This window comes from Melospiza melodia, chromosome 2 (genome assembly GCF_035770615.1).
Source record: "Melospiza melodia melodia isolate bMelMel2 chromosome 2, bMelMel2.pri, whole genome shotgun sequence".
Classification (NCBI taxonomy): domain Eukaryota; kingdom Metazoa; phylum Chordata; class Aves; order Passeriformes; family Passerellidae; genus Melospiza; species Melospiza melodia.
In genome coordinates, this window is record NC_086195.1 from 129,356,546 (window position 1) to 129,376,088 (window position 19,543).

General features: G+C 43.8%; 1 protein-coding gene across 1 annotated transcript in view; it reads left to right on the forward strand.

Moving 5' to 3' along the window:
• The window catches only part of MAP6 (microtubule associated protein 6), a 48,932-nt gene that overhangs the window by 14,473 nt on the left and 14,916 nt on the right, over positions 1 to 19,543 (forward strand). The gene's annotated exons all lie outside the window — the stretch shown is intronic.

Genomic DNA, 19,543 nt, shown 5'->3' on the forward strand with positions numbered 1-19,543 from the left:
TTCTTGGCTAGCATGGTTGGGGTTTCTTTTTGCAATGCAAAATTGAATTATTACTTAATATAAACATTTTATGAACTGCTACAGGAGGTGAATTATTTATGGGAAGGGAAGGAGTGCTTTTTCTGAGCCTTTCTGCTCTGTCAGTTGCAATCAATCTGAGAGCGTGTTTAAAGCTTGCATGCTCTGCCTGGGAGACAAGAACTCTGCCTTTTTCCATCATCTCTTCTCTCAATTAAATATCTGCTTAATACATTTGTCCCTAGCATGTTTTAGTTTTTGATTAAGTTTGGAACAACTCCAAAGGAAGAAGTATTTGTAGATCGCCTCATTTTCAAATGAGACAAATAATTTACCCAGCAGGATACAAATGGCTTGGAGAGGCTGTAAACATCTGCTGTGTGCACAAAAGTGCATTGTACCAACAAATCCTCCTTCTAGTTCTTCACAGAAGACTTATAAAAGTAGTGCTTCTGTTTTTTAGTTCTTAAATTTACTGCCTGGGAGCTTTTCTTTCTTTAAGAAAGGGATTGCTGTGCACACTTTTGTGTGCTGGCAGCTGGGTTTGGCAGGTAGGTCTGGCATGGGTGATGCATGCAGAGACTGCACAGTGGAGGAATATTTTTATTCAGATTTATGTTAATGGTACCTTTCTTGGGAAGTGGGCTTCTATGATCCAGATATGTTTTTAAGCCTATTCACATCCACATTAAATGGCACCATCATCTAGTCCAGGTGTATCTGGCCACAGGGGCATCAGTGCAGCCCTGTCTCTGAGCAAGCAGCCCATTTGCAACCTCCTCCAGATGTTTCAGGCACCTGGAGGTGCCAAGAGACCCCAGGACATCAGATCCCTGAGTGGTAACATCCCATCAGCTTTGCAAATCATGACAATGCAAGATGCTCCCCAAAATGGGAACAGGCCCTGAGTCTCTTGAGTGTTTCTGTGGTTTTCTCCCAGCTGTGCAGCTCTCCAGGCTTTGATTGCTGCACACAATATTTACAGAGCTCCTTTGCTGGCACAGGCAGCTGTGCACACAGCCTAGGATCTTTTTTCTCATGTGTGTGTGTCAATGGTGTGTCTCCCTGATATTTTAGGTGTGTTCACCATGATGCTTTTGATGGAGCACAGTGGGGCCCTCTAGACATGAGCACCTTTGATATAAAGACACAACTCATTTGGTTTGAGCTTTGCTTTCAGAGCTTTATACTCTATGCAAACACTGGAGGAGCCCTTGAAAATAACCAATTAATTATCAAACAGCTTTTCTTCCACAACATGCTTTCTCACATATAAAGTTTTCCATATAAAGCTTTCCTACTGTCATCCTTACCCCTTTTTTATTACACTGTGATGCCTTTGGTGTGGACAGGGTGGTACCTGCAGAGACCACTAGCTGCTTTGTTCACTCATATCAACTTTGTTCACTCATATCACTTTGATAAACTCAGTCCTTGTTTTTAAGCAGTTAGGAGGAGATTTCACAATAGAGCATCCATTCCAGTGCCTTCTGCTGTCTCTTCCCCATATTCCCCCAAGGCAGCTTTGGTGGTCCCAGTATTTACAGATTTGGTACCATGGGGCTAATCAGGCTGTTACAGAGCTGGAGTCAGACAGTCCTCCCCATTACATTATTGATTTCTAAGTGATCCTGGCAATTTCCCAAGCTTGGGGTAGAAAAATGCAGAGCATTTTTTCATTTCCTGCAATTCATCTGACTTTTGTGTCTCCCTGTGGTAGGGATAGCTTCTAAAGAAAGATATGTTAACTGAAGTGGAATGAACTGAGTATTACACTATTGAAAGTGATAAACTGTATTGGCCTTTATTCTGCTCTCCATTGCACCAACACTGTCCCAGTGACTTGTGCTGGTGTGTTGTACGGTTTCCTAAAAAAATGCATGGGCATCCTAAGCTTTGTTTCTTCCAAAGAAGTTTTCCCAACTCCTAGTTCTCCCACGCTGTGCCCTGAAACTCTCTCTTCATCCCACTTCAGTCACAAAGTCTCAGAATGGTTTGGGTTGGAAGGGACCTTAAAAGCTCACCCAGTTCCACCCCCTGCCATGGACAGGGACACTCCACTAGACCAGGTTACTCCAAGCTCCATCCAGCTTGGCTTGGACACTTCAGGGATAGGGCAGCAACAGCTGCTCTGGGCAGGGCCTTACCACTCTCACAGGGAGGAATTTCTTCCCTATATCTAATCTAAATCACCCAGCTTTCAGTTTAAACCCCCTCTGCCTTGTCCTAGATTTTCACGGTGCTTTTTAGAATAACTTTCCTCACAGCACCCAGGGCAATTTCAATGGAATAATCCACATTTCCTCTCCAGTAATTCCACATATGTTATGCGAACTCTGCAACTTAATGTCTCAGCACAAACCAACTTTATAACTGGATTTTGCAGCCTTTGCAATAACACAGTATGTAAGAGTAAAGATGGGAGGGGAAATCCAACTCAGCCTTTCTCTTAGCTCAGTAATCCTTTATCTTAAAATCTTTGCTCAAGTCCCAGCTCTCTTCTTTCATCTACTTAGCTCACACCCAGATCTGTTATGGTTTTTCCAGTTAAAAAGAATTACAACCTCTTAATTAATCGTGGTCACTGACAGGAAGGCATCAGTTGGTGGCATTAGCACAGGAAGGCTGTCAATTGAAAGCTGAAAAAGTCTTAGAGGGATCATTGTCACTAATGTATGTTAAGAAAATAGGATAGACATCTTATGTATAATTTGAAATTGGACCTCAATACACATGTAAGCATGGCAGAGGCAGATGATTGGACCGAATGTAGGTTAATCTGCATTCATCCACATCTGTATTGCATTATTCAAGGCTGTGTTGTTGTCACACTACCTATGCTGTGTGCAGCCTGACATGTGTCACACACTTGGGACATGGTTGGAAATGGGGAAATGCAGCTCATCAAGCTGCAGAAATGTTTGCTGTGGAATAGTCATCTCATTAGACCTCTTAGATAAAGTGGACAGATTGAAGGGTTTCCTGGGGAGTAGTTCTTGCAAAAAATATCTGCAACAAAATTTTTATTACTATGCATTTTATATAGCGTACGTAAATATTTATATAGTATATATTAAAATGTATGTATTTTATTAGTATTATGTATTTTAATAGTTATTTTATTTGTACAATAAATATAAACAATTACCTGATCTGGGCAAGCTATCTAGTTGAAAATATCCCTGCTCATTTCAGGGAAGGTGGACTATATGATCTTTCCCTTCTAACACAAACTATTCCATGAATTTGTGATTTTAAACCTCTGTACAGGGGGACTACCACTAGAAGATAAGCCTTGAGGATGGATAAAGCATCATGGATTTGAATTCTCCTTCCATTTCCAATAATAAGATATTATGCACACAAAGCATACATAAATACAAGTTTGATTTATATGTCTATATTTGACCTTATACACTAAAATGGGATAAAATTGGGTGTCTTTGGACCCTAAGCATGTGTGTGAGATTTGCTTTCACAGGAAGTACTTTTGGCTTGGAGGATCTAAGATGTTAAAACACAAGATCACTTACATGGTACCTGGTTGTTACAACAACCCCAAGTTCAGTGATGGAACAGAAAACAAGAGGTTATCCTGGCTGCTTGGTCTCTGAGCTGAGCTTCAGGCTTTTCTGCTCTGTAGGCATGCTTTGTGGTGAGAGCAGCTAGAGCTGTGACCTCAGATCAGTATCTCCCTCAGCTCTGCACTGAAGGTGGACACAGGGATAATGCCAGGCAGCTGCAGAGTTAGATGATAAATTTGCCTTCCACGAGCACTATGGACATAAGTATTCTGTGCTATTCAAGACTCTGTTTGCATTGGACTTTCAGCCATGTGTCACTGCTCCAGCCCAGTGCAAGGAAAAACTTAATTACCACAGGATCAAGGCTCTGGGGAGACCGTGGAAACTCTTCTAGTACTTAAAAGGGCTCAAAGAGAGACATTGGACAAAGAGTGACAGGATGAGGGGGAATTGCTTTACTCTGACAGAGGGCAGGGTTAGCTGGGATGTTGGGAATGAAATTCTTGGCTGTGAGGGTGGTGAGGCCCTGGCACAGGTTGCCCTCAGAAGCTGTGGCTGCCCCGTGCCTGGAAGTGTTCAAGGCCAGGTTAAATGGTGCTTGGAGCAAGCTGGTCTAGTTGAAGGTGTCTCAGCCCATGGCAGGGGGCTGGAACAAGACAATCTTTAATGTCCCTTCCAACCCAAACCATTCTTCAGTTCTGTGATGTGGCAGCACGGCAGGAGCTGCTGAAGCCACCGCCCTCCCGAGACAAGGGGATGGCTCAGTGCACCGAGCACACTCACCATGGGATGTTATTGGAAGGTTGACAGGGAGAAAAGCAGGAGGGGTTCTTTGTATGGCATTCCAGGGGTCTTTATTAAGAGCACACTGAAGGGAACCAGGGACAAAGAACAAAGGAGGGTCCAGGGTTATATACGGGACAAGGGAGGCGGAGTGTCGGATCTGAGGGCCAATGGGTTGAGGGAAAGGGGTGGTACAGAGGCAGGGTTAGAGGGTAACAACTAACTGGGATTCAGGGGAGGAGCTGCAAGGAATGGGGACTAATAGGGGAAATGGGAATGGGGAACATTCTAGAACTGGGGAGGGAAAAGGAATGACACAAATTGCATCATTACCATAAAGGCACAAGAACTGTGGGAGAGCATCTCTTTGTGTCCCCTGACTTAAGGGATGTCTCAAGGCATCCCTGCCTCAGCATCCCCTTCTATGTCTTGGGATGCAACATTGTGATATTCTGGGTATTAACTGTGCCATTGGACTTGGTTTATTGCTTCTTTACGTAGTGGTGAAGGTCCTTGTTCCTCAGTCCCCTTGTTCCTCACTCCCCTCCATGAATGTTCATGGGGATCTCTATTCATAACCTTCGTTTTCTCAGCATCTGCCTGTTCCCATCTTGGACATGTAAACCATTTGAAACCAGGTGCCTAGTTCTTCTATGAAAGCCCACTGGAACTGCTTTCATATATTAAATGAAACTCAGATTTTGATGTCTCAGTTTCAAGACAAATTTAGGAGAGAACACTCTATAATGAGTCATCTCCTCTAAAAGGGTTCCAACAATTCCTTTCCACCCATAGGAAATTAAAGTGAAAAAAAAACCCAAATGCAACACTTTGTTAACATACAGAATTCCACAAGGCAAGGGGGGAAAACATAAATAACTGCTAAATATTAAACTGTCGGACCTTACACACACACACACACACACACACACTGGAACAAAAACCCAAAATGGCAGGGAAAATACCTGCTACAACATGCAGTACAAAATGGTGCTGGCTTCTCTCTCAGGATAAAAAACCCAAACAAACAGGAGCTTCTCACAGCAGTTTGAGCATCTGGGCTGGAGCCTCTTGGTGTACTTTCTGTCCCCAGCTCAGTTTCCCAAAGTTTGGGGGCTGGAACAGAGCAACCCATCTCCCGCTGCTGCTGGTCATGCTTCTCTGGTCTCAGACCAGCAGCTGTTCAGTTCACCTCAAAGGCAGCTAAAAGATTGCTGCTGCTGCTGCTTCTCCAAGGCCAGGGAAGGAAAAGGATTCTCTCCTGGGCCAACAGAACCAAGCTAGGCAAGTAAAACCAAACCACACAAGGTTATAGAATGCCTCGCTAGTAAGGCTTTGAAAAAAACAGCCAAAGAGCCCAAAGCTTCCCCCCCAGCCCATCATGTGAGCAATTGCACTGTCATGCAGACTAGCAATTAAATCTAAGAGAAACACAAAGGAAGAAGGGAAATAATGATTCCCTGCATGGAGAAGCAAAATACAGCTAGTTGAATTATATTGCTGTGACAGAAAGGCTGCTTCTTGCCAACAGTGATGTCCTGACCTTTCTCCAGAAAGACCTATGCTTCTGTACCCATGAATTGGATAATAATTGAAGAAATTCAGACAAAATCTTTCTTGTGGTCCCAACCACCACCCATCTCTGTCTTTTGCCTCAAGGGCAAACCTCACAGTTCCCATGCAATGGACTGCAGTATCACCTATTGGAGAAGGGGCAGGATTTAGGGAAAAGGAGCTGGTGATGGGCTCAAGCAGCTTCACAGCAGAGCTTCCCATAAAGTCTGGGAAGAAGGGTTTCCCCAGCAATCCCTACCCAGCATATTCCCATGAGAATAACCAGACTTAATGAACTCTCCCCTAGCAGTGTGAATGGACACTGGTGCAGGTTTCCCAGGGAAGCTGTGGCTATCCCATTCCTGAAAGTGTTCAAGGCCAGGCTGTGTGGGACTTGGGGCAACCTCGTTTAGTGGAAGGTGTCCCTGCCTATGGCAGTGCAATTGGAGTGACATGAGTTTTAAGGTCCCTTCAACCATTCTGGAATTCCATGAATTTGGACCAGAGGTGTTGTCAGCAGTGCTAGGTAGTGAGATGCACTTGTCCTTTATCTCCTTGGGCAGTAGTTCTTCAATTCTTTAACCAACCATCTGTCCTGTCTTTGCTGAAAGCTGATGCCTATGGCTTCTCTCCTCATCCTGCTGATGGATCTCCCTCAAGGACTGATGACACTGAGTTTGTGAAATGCAGTGGCTTCATTTGACCTTAAAAAGCTTATTTTCCTAGCACATTTTGCTGCACCAGATTCTCCTCTTACAAGTCGCATAATGGATTCACATGGGTTCATTCAGAGCTTTTGCAGCATGAAACTCTCATTCAGAAAGGTTTTTATTGTCCATATTTACCTCTATGGAGCAGCTAAGTGCCACTATGCATATGCTGAAATTTTCTGATGAACTGAAGTAATGTATTTTTAGTTCATCTGCAAATTGTGTCTTCAGACACTTTAAATGAGGTGCTGAAAACATCTCTCTGCCAAGAATCCCACTAGAACCAAAGGCTCACAAGGCCATCAGGTCAGGGTTGTTCAGCCTTGGCACAGGCTGCCCAGGGCAGTGGTACAGTCCCCATCCTGGAGGGATTTAACACAGATTTAGCAGGGACAGATGGTTATAGCACTTGGAGACATGGGTTAGTGGTGGGCTTGGCAGTGCTGGGGGACTGGTTGGACTTGATAATCTTAGAGGACTTGTCCATTCTTAAAGATTCAGTGATTCATTGTGCCCTTTTTGCATGGGGATGAGCAGAGGCAGGCAGCTGCCAGTTTCTCTGCATCCCATCAGATTTTTGAATTACATCATTGCATTCACCATGAATTACACTAAAAAAAATCTTTGCACTTAGAGGAGAGAAGAATTTCCAATGCTATGTTGTCTTTGTAATTTCTTCCACTTTTCCTAACATGAAGGTTTCTTCTTAAGGGTTTTTATTCCTGGGACCCTAATAGATGAGCCTCGTTAATTCACATTTCCGTATTTCTGTGCATTTGTGTGTGTTGTCTTGAACAGAGAGTCAGATATGGGGTGCCCTTTGACCCAGCAAACTCTCAAAAGAGCACTTTAGCTCTATTATGGATCGAGTGAGAGTGTTAGACAAGCCCTGCCTTAGGTTCAGATGTTTGGCAGCAGCTTTACTCAGGTGACCCACAGCTAAATCTCTCTGGCTTGCAAGTTCTTAAGAATGGCCAATGAGGTCTACTATAAAATAGTTACTTATTGAAAAGACAGAAGCTTAAGGGATGAAAGGCCTTAAACAGAGTTACTTCCTACACAGGATAAAACAAAAGGCTACTACTAGATTACATAAAACAGTGCACAATAAAAATGTATCTATGCTATAGCTAGCAAAGGAACACTATAGATTAGGAGTCGATGTAACTGACCACGAATTGATGATCGGACAGTCCGATCACTCAGCCACCAGGGGAGCAACCATGAAAGGCGTCCTGACTTCGGGGAGAAGACTCCACACATTCTGAGGAATGTGCAGAAGATTTCTGCTTTGTGAAAATATGGTGAAGCTGTTATAGTTTGTAAAGTGAACTGTTTGTCAGTCAGAAATTCCAGCTTATCTTCCCACATCTGCTTCCACAGCAAGATTTTTACTGTCAGCTGAAAGCATCAGTCCTGTGGCACCAAAATAACTCAATGAAAGGCAAAACTGTCTTTCACCAAAGCTTATGTGGTTTTTAACTCAGAGCAAGATTTCCTGAGTTACAGATAAGCTTTTCAGTGGCAGGGGCAGAAGTCCTGCTACGGGCTCTTCTCATGTCCTGGTTCCTGCAGCCTATCCAGAACTGCCTGTAGCAACACTTTTCCCAATCCTACAGCACTCTGTCAATACAGATGATGTTGTGTCAAAGCGTCCATACTATGGATACTAAACAAACTGCTTTGTTGGTTTACTGTGTGGCAAATTTTACAGTCATCTGTCCTTATGGAGGACAAGGGGATTGAGTTGCTGCTCCTAGACCAGCTCACTGGAGAATAGATGTACAGGCAATTAAATGGTGTGTTAGCAGAACTTTGACCTGCCATTTTCCAGGGGTGAACATGACATTTACAGATGGATTATTTCTGCAAGCAGTCTCAGGCTGTGATCACCCTGCGAGCTTTTCCAGCATGCTGCATGGTCTGGCTTCCTTGGTGACAGTAACATTGAGTTCATCATCTGTACAGGCTTGAGCCCGTATGGAGACAACATGAAAACTGCTATATGGAATGGCCAACATGTGTCCCTTCCTTAGCAGAACCCACAAGTTTATAATACACAGGGAAATTCAGAGTGGTGCAAACTGGCAAATTTCCACAGGGCTGTGATTCACACCAGGAGGTGTCAGTGTTGTTTGGTTTAACCTCTCTCCCCAGATACACCTTTTCCTGGTGTCTGTGATTTCTGCTGTGGGATCTCCAAGTGTTAGGCTCCCAGAATCCATGCTGTTCCCTTTGGCAGGTGTTTAGCTGCCAGGGATAGGGATAGCTTTGGGCTCCTGGGCTGTTGATGATGCTGATGGAAATCCTCTATCAGCCTCAGACTGTGCTCTCCCTGTGGCTGGGAGCACAGGGCACTGGGTGCAGGCTGGAGGCTGGAGAGCAGATCTAAACTGAAGGCAGTAGTGGAAAGAAGGAAACAATCATGGGGGTGCTGATGTTTACTCTGAGGTCTGCAAAGTCGATTTTGTGTGACAAAGCTGCCTAGATGTGCCACTCAGTCTGGGCACAAGGATTTATCTCACCCTTTTGCATCAAACATGCACCTCTTCACACTGTCTGGGGTGTTACTCTTAGAGTTACTCACCCATAACTCTGTGTCTTACTCAGCTCTTTGGCCCTCTGCAGTGTTCACTGTCACCTTCAGTCCTGGTTTTGTTTTTTTAATCATGATGGCCTGCACAATAATTCATCCTCCTTGAAAGTCCACATTGCATGGTCCTCAGGCAACGCAATATCCATGAGTTGGGGGCTGCTGACTCAAACAGCTTTTCTAAATGGATGGCAACATGGTTCTGCTCTGCCAAATGACTTGGTTTCATGCTTTCCAGTACATATTCTTGATCATAACATCCTTCAGCCAGTGCTGAAGTCACCTTCTTGGAGACTCAGTATTTTCTCCTCTTTTGTGCCAGTGCTGTGCTTGATGGGCCCTAACCAGGGATGTTTAGAGATACTGATCCCTCCCCATCCTGCTCACATTCACTCCATTGTCCATTGCCCAAGTTTCAAATTAATTCATTAATATATTTTGCATTGTTTTAGTTTTTGTACACAGTTGGCTTATCCAAACAGACTAGCTCCCTGTACATGTGTTTTGTGTGTATGTGCATGTCTTAGAGGCTGATTACTAATGTTTGGGGAAAAAATGCTCTTGGCCACCAGAAGCTTCTTTGTACCCTTCAAAATCTCACTGAAGCTTAACAGTAAATTATTGTGTTCAAGAGAATAGCACAGGGATTAGAGGATGAATATGACATTAAGCCTCCATATAGGAGCTGGAGACGGGCCACTGGATGCAGCAGGCAGTGACAAGGGTGTTCTTGCACTGCAGTGGCAAATTTGTATGTTAACAAGACCATTGAAATCAGAAATTGGTTGAAATTGACTTTTTAACTAAAGAAGTCTGGGATGCAAAATGGAATTAAATGGCTGAATCGCAGAATCACAGACTGGTTTGGTTTAGAAGTGATATTAAAGATCATCTTGTTACACCCCCCTGCCATGGGCAGGGACACCTTCAACTAGACCAGGTTGCTCTGAGCCCCATCCAGCCTGACCTTGGATGTTTCCAGGGATGGGGCAGTCACAGCTTCTCTGGGCAGCCTGTGCCAGGGCCTTGCCGCCCTCACAGGGAAGAATTTCTGCCCAATATCCCATCTAACCCTGCCCTCTGTCCATGAGAAGCCATTCCCCTTGTCCTGTCACTCCAGTCCCTTGTCTTAAGTCTCTCTCCAGCTCACTTGGAGCCTCTTTAGGTACTGGCAGGGTCTCTAAGGTCTCAGAGCCTTCTCCAGGTGAAAACCCTCAGCTCCCCAGCCTGTCTCCAGAACAGAGGGATTCTAGCCCTCGCAGCATCTCTGCTGCCTCCTCCAAACTCTTTCCAACAGCTCCAGTATTTTGGGGTGCAGAGGACACGTTGTGTTGCAGTAAAACATCAGGTGAAGCAAGAAATCACTCTGGCCCAGAATTTTAGGTTTATTTCTCTGCGAGGCAAGAGCACATTGCACTGTTTACTATTGCATGGGGCACCTCAGCATGGGGCAGAATTCCTCTGGGGCTGGAAATGGGTTGGGAGGCAGGTTTTGGCTCTTGCAAAGCAGGAACCATTGAGCAGGCTGATCTTTAAAATGAGCTGTGTGTGCAGGAGAATGCACCTGTTTATGCTGAGTGCAAATGTATTTCTTTTTGTTCACTGTAGAAAAGAGAACAGCTTTAGGATCAAAACACAAGCCTGCTCCTCATCTGAGCAATCCTTTCTGAGCAGAATTTGCCTGGAACCCATTTAGGCCAGCATCTTTGGCCAATCACAGCCAGAACCAGACATCCAGAGGGGGGCTGGAGGAGATTCCTGTATCATGGAATAACTCCTGCTTTGATTCATGGTTTTTCAGGAGCAGTTAGATGCTGAAAACAACTCTGAATACTCTTGATATGCATCTAAACAACCATGACTTAAATAAATCTCATTGTATACTGAAGTTCAGTGTCCTCCTTTGGCATTGAGTTCAACCACCCATTATTATGGATTCTGGCTTTCCCACTACTTCATTTCACCAAATTCCTCTTTTCTGGTTTTAAGAGCAGGAGAATACTTAAAAGTAAGTGACGCTGCATTCCAGAAAGGAAAAATAATTTGAAAATCCTGGACATATTTTCTGCTTAGTTTGGCTCAAATGTGTCTTTTTTTTGTTGTTGTTGCTGTTTTGCTTAGAGAAACATTAAAGAGAAATATGATGTTCTGAAATACTCCTTGTGAAGCACTTTGCTTCATAGGAGGATTCATAGTTTTTGGCATTGTCCTGAGTAGAATAAGGGGAAAAAATAGGATGGGAAAGAATTAAAGAAACTAAAAAAGAAAATTAAAGTTTCATTTTAGAATTAATTAAATGTTCCAGGCCTAACGTTTTGTAAAGTTTTCCTTTTTCTCAGTGAACAAACAGAATATTTTTCTTTTTTCACCAAGATGTACTTCTCCAGACTAAGCTTGAAATATCCCTTCTGTGCAGGACTCCAGCATGAAGCCCCCCATCTCCTTTTTCTGCAATATTCATTATTTTGTACGTGTACATCAAGAAGAGGGAATTGGCCTGGCTCAGTGCCAGCAGAGCTGCTGTCAGCAGAATACACTGAACACCCTGTGCTATTGCTGAGCAAATGTAGCCTTTCTTTAAAGTCCTTCAAAGAAGGTGAAAGCTTGAAGTGATTATACCTTGTCCCCTTCCTTCCTTCCTTCCTTCCTTCCTTCCTTCCTTCCTTCCTTCCTTCCTTCCTTCCTTCCTTCCTTCCTTCCTTCCTTCCTTCCTTCCTTCCTTCCTTCCTTCCTTCCTTCCTTCCTTCCTTCCTTCCTTCCTTCCTTCCTTCCTTCCTTCCTTCCTTCCTTCCTTCCTTCCTTCCTTCCTTCCTTCCTTCCTTCCTTCCTTCCTTCCTTCCTTCCTTCCTTCCTTCCTTCCTTCCTTCCTTCCTTCCTTCCTTCCTTCCTTCCTTCCTTCCTTCCTTCCTTCCTTCCTTCCTTCCTTCCTTCCCTCCTTCCCTCCTTCCCTCCTTCCCTCCTTCCCTCCTTCCCTCCTTCCCTCCTCCCTCCCTCCCTCCCTTCCCTCCCCTTTTGTCTTTCCTTTGACCTCAGTAGATAAAGGCAATCTATGCCTACACAGGACTTCACAAACATCTCCAGAGACAACCGGGAGCTCATTTTAACCCCAGTGTGCCCTGGCTGGGCTCAAAGAGGGTGTTCAGGTCACCTTCATCTTGCCACCAGCTTCAGCAATCCTCAGTGAAAGGGAAAATGCAATTAAAACAACCAGGGTGGACAAAGCCTCACACAAGAGCAGTGTGGTGTTCTCTGGTGCATGTGGAGACCAGGCTAGGCTTTAATGGATATGGATCAGGCCATCACCTGCCCAGGCTACTGTCATCTGATAAGATCCACTGCCTATGCATTGGTGAGGCATCTGCCCTGCCCTGGACAGCCTTATGTTCTCATCAGCTCTGTAGGTACATAAACTCTCTTTAACCTCACTGGGAAATTTTTCTGTTGAACGTGGCTTGCAAAAGGTCACCTGATACCTGATATACTCTTTTTCACTGAGGTTTATTTCAGGCCAGTGCTGGGTTCCCTGTAAATTCTAATTATTCTTTGTAAGGGTGGGACCAGAGCGAGGCAGAAAATTAGGAGACAAATTTGGCTGCTATTTCAGTTCAACCCCCCATTTCACACTAAAAGAGCAGTTATTAAAATCTTCCTCAGCAAAATTAAGAGCATTGAAAATCCCTTTGATAAAAATTTGAGAGCTGAACTAAGTACCTGTTGGTTACATCCAGACTGGAGCTGGTCCACGGTTCATACTTGCTACTTGAGCAAAGGTTTAAATGAGCTGTGAGACCAGCCTCTTTTAGAATGGGTTCTAGCACATTCCTTGAGTACTCTGAGAGCTAATTTGGTGCGCAGAATTCTTCAAAGGTCTAGACACCACTATGACCAGCTGTTCTGAAAATAAGGGGAAAGTAACATTTTCAGGGCTTATTTCAGATTGCAGAAGGAATTTGTAATTTTTTGGGTACCTTGCCCACAAATGTGCCTTGGAATGTTGAATAATAATGAGGGAAGTCTCAGAATGACAGGATCTTTCTCCAAACCAGCATAAGTTTTATTGCTACAGGAGCAACCAATATGGTAACTTAGAACACAGATATTTTTTACTATACCCAGCATATTTTTTTTATTAACTCTTAAAGCTACTAATTTTCCTCTCACTTCTTCACTGAATATAAGAAATGTTTAAATGTATAACAACTTTTCTGAGTGACATAAAGATCCTGGAGAATCAGGCCAGTTCCAGATGACAGAATCACAGAATGGTTTGGGTTTGAAAGGACCTTAAAGACCATCCAGTTCCAACTCCCTGCCATGGGCAGGGACACCTTCCACTAGACCAGGTTGCTCCAAGTCCTGTCCAACCTGACCTTGAAGACTTCCAGCACTAGGGCATTGCACGGGAAGTACAATACAACTGCCTTAAGAGAGTGCAGCTGTGCCATGCATTGTTTGGACAACATGAGGTCATGGTGGCATTGAACAGTATCAGACAGACCTCTGATTGAGAGTCATCACACTTGGAAGGGAATTTAGGTTACCTTCCTGAGACATCCCCTTCACCCCTACAAGCAATAGAGATGCAGACCCCAAGCAGGGCACCTGCCTTCTCTTTCATACCTTGCATTAGGAAATTCCCTGTGCCTGACACTCAAACATGGAGATCCAGCTTGCAAAGTTGCTAGCACACTCTTGGCTGCAATTCTGGTCCATTGTAACTAATGCTTTTCCAAGCAATTGTCTGGTTGGATTCAGGAACTGGCATATTCCAAGGGCACTTCCCAGCAGATTGTGTTCCCTCATTCATCTGTGGTAGAGATGGGGGGACTTAGGAATTCTCATTAACCATGCTGAGTTTCTGGGCACTGATGAAATCAGCAGAGTGTATCTATTCTAGTGGCTTGGTTTGAAAAGAAAGGTGTCTGCTTAAGGAAGGCAGGAGCCTCCCCTAAAATGGAAAATGTAAACCCCCTCCCTCTGAGTTATTACAATTTTGAAATTAAAAGGCTCTCAGGCAAAGATATGGGAATAGGAATAATAGTTCTTTACTAGGAAAACTAAAAATACAAATATAATAATACAAACAAAAAAACCTACTGACAGAATCCAACCTGACACCCTGTGGGTCAGGGTATTGGTAGCAGTCCAGTTCAAAGCTGCAGTCTTCCTGGAGTGTCAGGTGTGGTTCTGTTGAAGCAGGGATCCTGTAAAAGGATGTAGTTTTCCTCTGAAGGTCCAGTGGTGGTGTAGATGGGCCTGGTCTTCCTCAAGGAATCCAGTGGAGAAAACAGCTGCTCCTCTGGGAATCCAGTGGGAAAAGTCTGCTCTGGTGTCCCAAAATCTCAGATTATATCCAGGAAGGAATGCTTGGCTCCTCCCCCTGGGTGGAGCATCTCACAATGGGATGATGTAATTTTTTCAGTCGTGCAGTGACACTCAATGGCCCATTAACAGAAGATATCTCCCCAGAGGGAGAGATAAAGAAAAACTGCCCAATTAACAGAAGATAACTGCCCCACCTCTAACAGATGGCAAATAGAATACACACTTACCTTACAATCCAGGACATCTAGTAACACTTATTTAAAGCTTATGTGTTGCCTAAATATCCTAATAGGCTTTGAGACCAGCCTGTTGCAGCAGCTGTAGCTGTAGTAAATGGTCAGGGATTCTCTCCTCCTTCACTGTCTCTGCGTGCTCTGGATGTCAGATATGGAGAGCTGGACACACTGAGTGTTTCAGTGGTCTAGTCAGAACTGTCCCTACCCACGGCAGGGCAGTTGGAATGCCATGAACTTAAAAGTGCCTTTCAAATCAAACCAGTCTGATTCTGTGGATGTGGTACAATTGCTGGTCCATCCCAGATGTGTTAGAGTTCCATATGAACGTGGCCCCTGCTCTCTCACATACTTGAAGGGACCAGTTGTAGTGTAATAGCTGGTGATGTTAAAAACTTTGCCTCCAAAGGATTTAGATGTGGATTTAGATTTAGAATATAAACACAGAATGACAGAATAGTCAGGGTTATAAAGGACCTTTAAAGGTCATCTTATTCCAAGCCCCATCCAACCTGGTCTCGAATTCTTCCAGGGATGGGGCAGTAACAGCTTCTCTGGGCAACCCACTATTTCTAGATGTGCACTGAACATATGTGACACACTGGTATTTAGAATTCCTTTGTCAACAAAGTGTGGTATTTCTAGATCAGCAGCCTTCTTTGCAGAGGTTGTGGCTGAGCTATTCCAGAGCTGGTAGACACAGTGCATCAATGTGCCACAACCTCCTAAGAATGGCTGTTTCATTATCTGCCTGCAAAGGCTCATCTTGGGAGACATAAAGTAGTCAAGGGTGAAGTCCAATCACCAAGAACAGTGGAGCTGAGTACTCACAGAATTGTTACATCTGCATTCAGACCAGCAAAGCAAGGATGGAGACAAGCAGTCTCATTTTTCACAATCCAGTGAAACTGATTGTTGCATTAAGAGCCCAGCTCTGTTGCAGAAATGCATTCCCTGACAGCCCACAGGGAATAAAAGGCTTTTCTGTGCCTTTTCTGCAGAGATCACAGGGGTTTGGGGGAAAAGCCTGTCACTTCCTACATGTTTATGTTTGCATAATAGATCTGTTAATGAAGTTGCTAGGCAATGTGGTAACAAATACAGTCATGCTGTTTCGGAGCTCGCTTCTATATAAACCAGCATTCTACGAGCAGAAGAATGAATAAATGCTGGTTTGTGTTCCACCTTTAAAATCTGCTCCCTACATCCACAGTACAACAGCCTTCATCCTTTGTGTCTGGTTCTGTAGATGCAATCTGTGGTCTTGCTGGTTGACCTGGTGATCCATGGGGGCTGGTTGTTCAGCTGTCCTGAGAATGAGTGAGCAATATGAACTTTGCCTCTTTCCCTCAGCTGCAGAACACCATTTGGATACTCCCCATGTGCCCGTTCACTGATCTTGAGGAAAGCTATTGTGATTTTCACCTTTGAGATTTCTACTTCTGCCACAAATACAACGGAAAATAGCTAATGGGTCTTGAAGTCGCCAGTGTGAGAAACGACACTCACTTTTAAAATTTCAAAGGTTTATTAAGCCTTAACAAAATACAGCAAAACACTGAATAAGGAAAAATTACAGCGCTGGGAGCATGGAACTAAACCACCATCCACAAAACGGCTGCTCCACCTTTTATACCCCTGGTGTTGCGTCAGGTAACCCCAGTCCCTCCCAAAGTCCGTAGGTCAAATCTGCGCTGTCCATTAGTGGAGACTCCTTTCCTGCAATTTGATTGAAGGTCAGGTGTTGCCATGCTGTGCCCCCCCAGGAACAAGCCTGCCCTCTCCCCAAATCCCCTGACGATCAAGGCCACCCTGTGACAACAATAAATTGGGAGGGGAAAGAGGAGTATGGGAGAACACATCACAATAACATAACCATACATCAATAAAACTTCTCTTAGCATACACATAAAATTCATCTCTTAATTGTGAGAGCCAGCCATTGCATTGCATATATTCACCTATAACACTAGGAAAGAAATCTGAGAGACAGCTAGATATGGGCAGAGAGAATTAGTCCACCATTTTATTTATTGCCACATATTGAAAATATTTAGTCTGCTTTGGAACAAAAGTGGATCCAAGGAAGAAATCTCTTCTGAGGAGTTTAGGATGAACTTTGAGTTTGTCATTCTGTCTCGATTTGAGGTTATTTAAAGGAGAATGCTCTGGAATGAGCTGTCTCCCTTTATAGGTTCTAACAATGCCTTTCCACCAATAAGAAACAGAGACTAGTAGATAACTGAAAAAAATAGTTTACTAACAAGCAGCAACAGGCAAAAATAACAGATAGATTTGTGAAAAACGCCAGTCACTCATTTTTTAAATTTTAAAAGTTTAATAGTAATAAAATTGTTATAAAAATATCAATATAATAAAGTAATAAAAATTTGGACAATTTGGATTAGGACAATATGAGACAATAAAACAAAGAGTTACAGACAGTCCGGGTACCTTTTTCTGGGCAGCATAAGCCCAAAAAGGACACCCGTAAACAGAGGATTAACCCTTAAAAACAACAGCCTGTTGCATATTCATACACCTCATACATGATGCATAAATTCCATTCAAACAAAGGATTCTGTGTGGTCAGTGTCAGCTTCTTCCTATTGATTAATAGGAATTAAAAATTTCTAATGGCATCTTCAGAGGACACCTGAGCCAAGGCAGGAAGTTCGTTTCTCCTGATAATGGAGCAATAAATTCTCTTTCTCTGAAAGATTTAGGTGTCCTGTGGCTGCCATCTCGGTGGGAGCCCTCTTTTTTAAAAAAAAAGTATGTTACATACATAGTTTTTATTTTAACATTATGTTATAACCCCAAACTATATTTAACACACTACTTAAAAAAATTAATACAGCATAACTTTCTAACATAACACATATAATATTCACTTTAATATTTGAGAAAAGCCAATCATAAAATACGCATTTTTCACAGATTAAAAATTTCTAAATCTCATGGACTGCCCCCAGAAAGAAAAGACCGGACACACACACACACACACACAAAGACGGTGCTCTGCAGTCAAGCGTGTGATTCGAAGGACAAAGGGAAAGGTGGTGTTACTCTTTCTGCCACCCCCCTGCTCTGCTCCCTGACAACGAGAGCTCCTACTTGGAACTCGTGGATGCGCTTTGCTTTCCTTGCAGCAGGAGACGACAGGGCAGGCAAGGCAAGGGTGGCCGGGCTGGGTTTTCTGTCCTCAGCCAGGACAACAGATGATCTTTCGCAGCCCTAGCATCCCTGCCTGAGCATCCTCTGATGACATGCACATGTCCATACTTAAGCTTTCCTGATCCTCTGGACTCAATACAGTGCTTATTTTCATAGAAGTAAACCCAAATATCTTCATTCCCGTTTGACAAGTTTGGTTGAAGCTGATTAAGGTGTTCAAAAGTATTACGGGAAGGGATCGACTGGCAGCCCCCTTACAGAGGTAATTTCCCTAGTGTTGGGAGTTAGGTTTTCCTTTTTTTTCTTCAGGGAATTTTCCTCCATTTGTTGTCATAGAGATGGTGAATGGACCTTGATTTGAAAGACAAAAGATGCTGCCAGGGCTTTGGCATATCATTGGAATGGCTCTGGGGGAGGGGGAGACGCAGTGTGGTGGTCGGGAGTTTCTTTATCTGGAGATGGTTCGGTGTTTGCCGGTTGTAGGTTTTGGTGCTGGTCTTCTCCTTGTTAGGAAAATCAATCCACAAAACACCAGAAGTTTGTGTCCAAAAAGGAGACAGAGGAGTCCTTCCTGGCTTTATTCGAATAAAGGGAGAGGCCGTGGAGCATTCCTCTGTGATTTCTCCAATTTTTGGAGGATGCAGCCTCCTTTTTATCCTGATTTCCTGGGCGCATTTCCCTTCTCTCTTCCTCCATTGGCTGAGGTACTGGAGAGGTACAGACTTCCCGGAACGCCTGATACCAAAGATTCCCCTCGAATATATAACCCTCCCTTTTAATTTTAAATTCTTGCGGAATTTAGGAGTTTTTCTTCCCCATTGTTTCTTTCATCTTTCAATGTCTAATTTCATTTATGAGCAAACCTAAAGTTTATTTGTAAAAGCAAATATCTTTTTCCATTCAACAATCAGTGGAACCCTTCCCACTGTTTCTTTTATCTCCCAGTGCTAGTTTTACCTACCAGCAGACCCACAGCTTGTTTGTAAAGACAAATCCATCATTCCTCTCATCCTGCCCAGGGAGACTCTCTGCTACCACTGAGCCTTCCTTGCCATTGCTCCTTGCCTTTGGTGGGCCACTGCCCTCAGGAGTGACTGCTGTACTGGGACTTTTCAGTACCTGTCATTGCTGGGAGAAAGCTCCTCACCACCTGAAATAAATAGGGCAGGAGATCTTTCTCCTTTTCAATGCCTTTATTAAAAATCAGCTTGGGTGGGGAGACTCGACAGGTCACACACACGCCGCAGCTGCTCCCAGGGGTGGCATGGAGGAGGAGGAGGAGGAGGAAGAGTGCAGCTGTGTCCGCTGGTCTGCGGGCAGAGCTGGGGCTCACGAGAGCACCAGGAGATTCCTGGTTCTTCAGTTTGACATTCAAGGTCCTCGGAATTCAGGGTCTTAGCAGACACTGCTAATTTTCTGTCTAACAGGTGCAATGTAGGTGGGATCATAACAATTTCTACTTACAGCCATGGCTAAGGGGTGTCCAGGACTACTGACTTTAACAGACTACATTTCATTTGAATTTCTCATAATGTGTAAATAGGTTTTGGATGAGGTAAAAAATGAATTGTTGGGAGACAGTTTCTATGTTAATCTGATTGGATGGAGGCAAAATCCTTTCCACAT